Genomic DNA, 5658 nt, shown 5'->3' with positions numbered 1-5658 from the left:
TGTATAGGACATATCTGTTTTGAAGTTGTTAATAGTTTGTATAGGACATATCTGTTTTTGACGTTGTTAATAGTTTGTATAGGACATATCTGTTTTTGACATTGTTAATAGTTTGTATAGGACATATCTGTTTTTGACATTGTTAATAGTTTGTATAGGACATATCTGTTTTTGACGTTGTTAATAGTTTATATAGGACATATCTGTTTTTGACATTGTTAATAGTTTGTATAGGACATATCTGTTTTTGACATTGTTAATAGTTTGTATAGGACATATCTGTTTTTGACGTTGTTAATAGTTTGTATAGGACATATCTGTTTTTGACGTTGTTAATAGTTTGTATAGGACATATCTGTTTTTGACGTTGTTAATAGTTTGTATAGGACATATCTGTTTTTGACGTTGTTAATAGTTTGTATAGGACATATCTGTTTTTGACGTTGTTAATAGTTTGTATAGGACATATCTGTTTTTGACGTTGTTAATAGTTTGTATAGGACATATCTGTTTTTGACGTTGTTAATAGTTTGTATAGGACATATCTGTTTTTGACGTTAATAGTTTATCTAGGACATATCTGTTTTTGACGTTGTTAATAGTTTGTATAGGACATATCTGTTTTTGACGTTGTTAATAGTTTATCTAGGACATATCTGTTTTTGACGTTGTTAATAGTTTGTATAGGACATATCTGTTTTTGACGTTGTTAATAGTTTATCTAGGACATATCTGTTCTTGACGTTGTTAATAGTTTGTATAGGACATATCTGTTTTTGACGTTGTTAATAGTTTATCTAGGACATATCTGTTCTTGACGTTGTTAATAGTTTGTATAGGACATATCTGTTTTTGACGTTGTTAATAGTTTATCTAGGACATATCTGTTCTTGACGTTGTTAATAGTTTGTATAGGACATATCTGTTTTTGACGTTGTTAACAGTTTGTATAGGACATATCTGTTTTTGACATTGTTAATAGTTTGTATAGGACATATCTGTTTTTGACGTTGTTAACAGTTTGTATAGGACATATCTGTTTTTGACGTTGTTAATAGTTTGTATAGGACATATCTGTTTTTGACGTTGTTAATAGTTTATATAGGACATATCTGTTTTTGACATTGTTAATAGTTTGTATAGGACATATATGTTTTTGACGTTGTTAATAGTTTATGTAGGACGTATCTGTTTTTGACGTTGTTAATAGTTTATATTGAACGTATCCGTTTTTGACGTTGTTAATAGTTGATATAGGACATATCTGTTTTTGACGTCGTTAATAGTTTATATAGGACATATCTGTTTTTGACGTTGTTAATAGTTGATATAGGACATATCTGTTTTGACACTGTTACTGTTTTTAGAATGATATATTGTTAATTTATTCTCATCATTTATTTATTTCCTTATATCCTTCCCTCACTGGGCTATTTTTCCCTGTTGGAGCCCTTGGGCTTATAGCATCTTGCTTTTCCAACTAGGGTTGTAGCTTGGCTATTAATAATAATAATAATATTGTAAACGTCCCTGTCTCTCGTTCTGCCGGACTGGGGTTCGAGTCCCGCTCAAGGTCGATAATTTCTTGTAGTGTCTGCAACCTCACCATTCTTGTAGCTTGGGGAGCCTATAGGTCTATATGCTGAATCATCAGCAGCCATTAACTGGTCCTCCTTGGTCCTAGTTTGGGTGGAGAGGGGGCTTGGGCGCTGATCTTATGCATATGGTCAGTCTCTAGGGCATTGACCTGCTTGCTAGGGCAGTGTGACTGTCCCTTGCCTCTGCCATTCATGAGCGGCCTTTAAACCTTTAAACCTTTAAAGAACTTTACAGCTTCACTATTTCCTTTCATTAGCATCCAACACTCATACTTCACAGCCGTAAAGGAGAGAGAGAGTGAGAGAGAGAGAGAGAGAGAGAGAGAGAGAGAGAGAGAGAGAGAGAGAGAGAGAGAGAGAGAGAGAGAGAGAGAGAGTGTGTGCTCGTCTTTTTATATGTAGGCTATATGATAGAGAGGGAGAGAGAGAGAGAGAGAGAGAGAGAGAGAGAGAGAGAGAGAGAGAGAGAGAGAGAGAGAGCTCTATAAACCTCTTCATGGTCTCTCTCTCTCTCTCTCTCTCTCTCTCTCTCTCTCTCTCTCTCTCTCTCTCTCTCTCTCTCATAGCCTACATATATGTAGATGGAATGTATATATATACATATATATATATATATATATATATATATATATATATATATTATATGTGTGTGTGTGTGGAGAGAGAGAGAGAGAGAGAGAGAGAGAGAGAGAGAGAGAGAGAGAGAGAGAGAGAGAGAGAGAGAATATATGTTCACTTACGCGCATTTGAGCATACTGTCGAATATACACACCGGGATGATACCTCCTTAAGCTTCTTGCAATTGTTCTTCACATTACCAGAACACGGAGACGAGGATTACTGCGTATTACAATAATCCTGGTAATGTTAGTTACTAAACTCATTTTTTTTTAATGAGGCGCATTTGCACCGATTCGGAGCGGTGCCCTTTTAGCCCGGAAAAGTTTCCTGCTCTCTGATTGGTTAGAATTATTTCGTCCAACCAATCAGCGATCAGGAAACTTTTCCGAGCTAAAAGGGCACTCTTGCGAGTCGGTGCAAATCTGCCTCGCTAAAAAGAATTGACTATAGTTCTAATATATCATTAGCACTCATCAAAATTTACTCAGAGTAAGCAGTCCACACCCCCGGGAAAGGTGGAACTGTTCTACAGGCATTAGTTTTCTTTGACCGGAATGAAACCCTTTGGTAATAACTTACAGTTCACGGTGCGCTGTATTACATAATGGTCTTTGTATCGTTCCTTCGATCCTTAGCTGCTCTCACTCGCGCATACATTTGGATAATTTCAGTCAGTTCTCAAATCCATTAAAACGGTAACTCTGACCATCCTTTATATTACTTTCAGATCTCCCTGGACAATTCTATCCTGTTCGTAATACTAGGCAGGCAGTTAATTCTAATAGCCAGGCCTTCTCCATCATGAGGCTCAATACTACACAATATTCTAGAAGTTTTATTCCAGCTGTTACCAAGTTGTGGAATGATCTTCCTAATCGGGTGGTTGATTCAGTAGAACTTCAAAAGTTCAAAGTTGGAGCAAATGCTTTTTTGTTGAGTAGGCGGACATGAGTCTTTTTAGTGTTTATATATGACATATTTGTTTTTGATGTTGTTAATAGTTTATATATGACATATCTGTTTTGACGTTGTTACTTATTTTAGAATGATTTATTGTTAATTTGTTCTCTTCATTTATTTATTTCCTTATTTCCTTTCCTTACTGGGCTATTTTTCCCTGTTGGAGCCCCTGGGCTTATAGCATCTTGCTTTTCCAACTAGGGTTGTAGCTTGGATAGTAATAATAATAATAATAATAATAATAATAAAATGCTTGGTAACATTTATTTCATAATTTTTACCATTTTTACGGCAAATTTTTAAGTGTACCTTTTAAATTAAGATATGGCAATTTGAAAGTATATTTGCCCTCAAAGGAAAGCAAAAGCGTGGAGAATCCATAATTTCTTCCCCAATGTAACAAAAGAATAACTTTTCCAGCCCCCATTCGCTGGAGTGAAGAGCCCCAACGCCTCATTACATAACGTCAGAGCTTCTGGTGTGTTAGCCAACTGCACAACAAAGCCATCTCTTAGTCCATGTGTCCTGGAGATGACAGCGAGGGAAACACTCCCCTGAAAAACGATTGTTCCGGTGCTGGAAGATCGTGTGAGTGTTGTCAGTCTCCCGTTCCAGGGGAGTTCCAGGGAACTTCCTCGGCTGGAAGGGGTCTCTCTCAGGGAAAAAGATGCTGGTTAGCGAAACGGATGAGCGACGCTTGAAAGATGTGACTGTGTGTGTATACACTCGAGGAAAAACTTGAGTTCTTAATTATAATTATCCTCAAGATTGTTAGTAGGATGAAAGCTGGTCTCCGAGACATCGCTTGTTTTTATTGAATAGTCGAAGAGATGCTGGTTGGGTTTTATGTTATCATTTTAGTCGTAGAGCGAAAAAATGCCATGACCATATATACATATACTCATAAAACAACTATGTACTGCAGTCTAACATAAAATCTGACACCGTCAAATTCTTGACCTTTTTTCTGACCCCGGATCTTACTAGATTCGGACTCTGAAATATGGATTTTTTTTAAATAAAATCTCATATATCTATAATTTTAGTCGGAGAGCGAAAAAAATGTGATGACCCCATATATACCCATAAAACGACTCTATGCTGCAGTCTAACACAAAATCTGACACCGTCAAATTCTTGACCTTTTTTCTGACCCCGGCCCTTAGTAGATTATCCTCAAGATTTGTTTTTATTGAATAGTCGAAGAGATGCTGGTTGGGTTTTAAGTTATAATTAGATTTTTCAGTTTAGTTTCTAATGCTAAAGATGATATCGAAAATGAATTTCTAATTTTATTATTTTTCATGTCATGTTTTATTCCTCATTTTCAATATTAATTTCTTGAACCCATTTTTTCTCATATTACTTCCTATTACCACTCCCTTTATTATTTATTGTAATCCAAATGCTATATTTTACCCGTATATATTACCATATTTAACATAAATTTATTCACTCAGGTCAAATCCTAGTTCTTACTGCTCCTAAGATATTTTATTTTTCCTTGTTCCCTTTCCTCACTGGGCTATTTTCCCTGTTGGGACCCCTGGCCTTGTAGCATCATGCTTTTCCAACTAGGGTTGTAGCTTATTATTATTATTATTATTATTATTATTATTACTAGCCACGCTACAACCCTAGTTGGAAAAGCAGGATGCTATAAGCCCAAGGGCTCCAACAGGGAAAAATAGCCCAGGGAGGAAAGGAAATAAGGAAATAAATAAATGATGAGAACAAATTAACAATAAATCATTCTAAAAACAGTAACGGCGTCAAAATAGATATGTCCTTTATAAACTATTAACAAGTAACAAGTATCGATAATAATAATAATGATAATATTTACCGAGACAGAATATAGGCTTTCTGTAAGGCCTTGCTATTAACCTCTGGAAACCTTGTGAATTCTCCATGTTTGTATAGATAAGCACCAGTCACCTGAGACGGAGAGAAGGGTCCCATCCGCTGTGGTTGATATATGAGAATCTTCGCCTCTCGTTTTCGTATACCTCATGACCTTACATAGGAACCTTCTGGTTAACTTGGTGTGTTTGCGTTCTAGTTTATTTTCTAGTTTATCATTTAATTATAATGTGAATAATTGTCGTGAAGTTTATTAATATCCTATTTTGCAGTTATTACTGTTCTTAAAATATTTTATTTTTCCTTGTTTCCTTTCCTCACTGGGCTATTTTTTCTGGGTGATATTTACATTGATTGAAATCACGTGTGCTTGTGATATATATTCATATATATATATATATATATATATATATATATATATATATATATATGTGTATATATATATATATATATATGTAAGTATATGTATATATATATATATATATATATATATATATATATATGTAAGTATATGTATGTATATATATATATATATATATATATATATATATATATATATATATATATATATATAGTCAGACACTTGCTCTTTATTATATAAGGGAGATGTCAATGA

Source organism: Palaemon carinicauda, chromosome 2, assembly GCF_036898095.1.
Source record: "Palaemon carinicauda isolate YSFRI2023 chromosome 2, ASM3689809v2, whole genome shotgun sequence".
In the NCBI taxonomy this organism is placed as follows: domain Eukaryota; kingdom Metazoa; phylum Arthropoda; class Malacostraca; order Decapoda; family Palaemonidae; genus Palaemon; species Palaemon carinicauda.
This window is presented reverse-complemented; position numbering follows the sequence as displayed.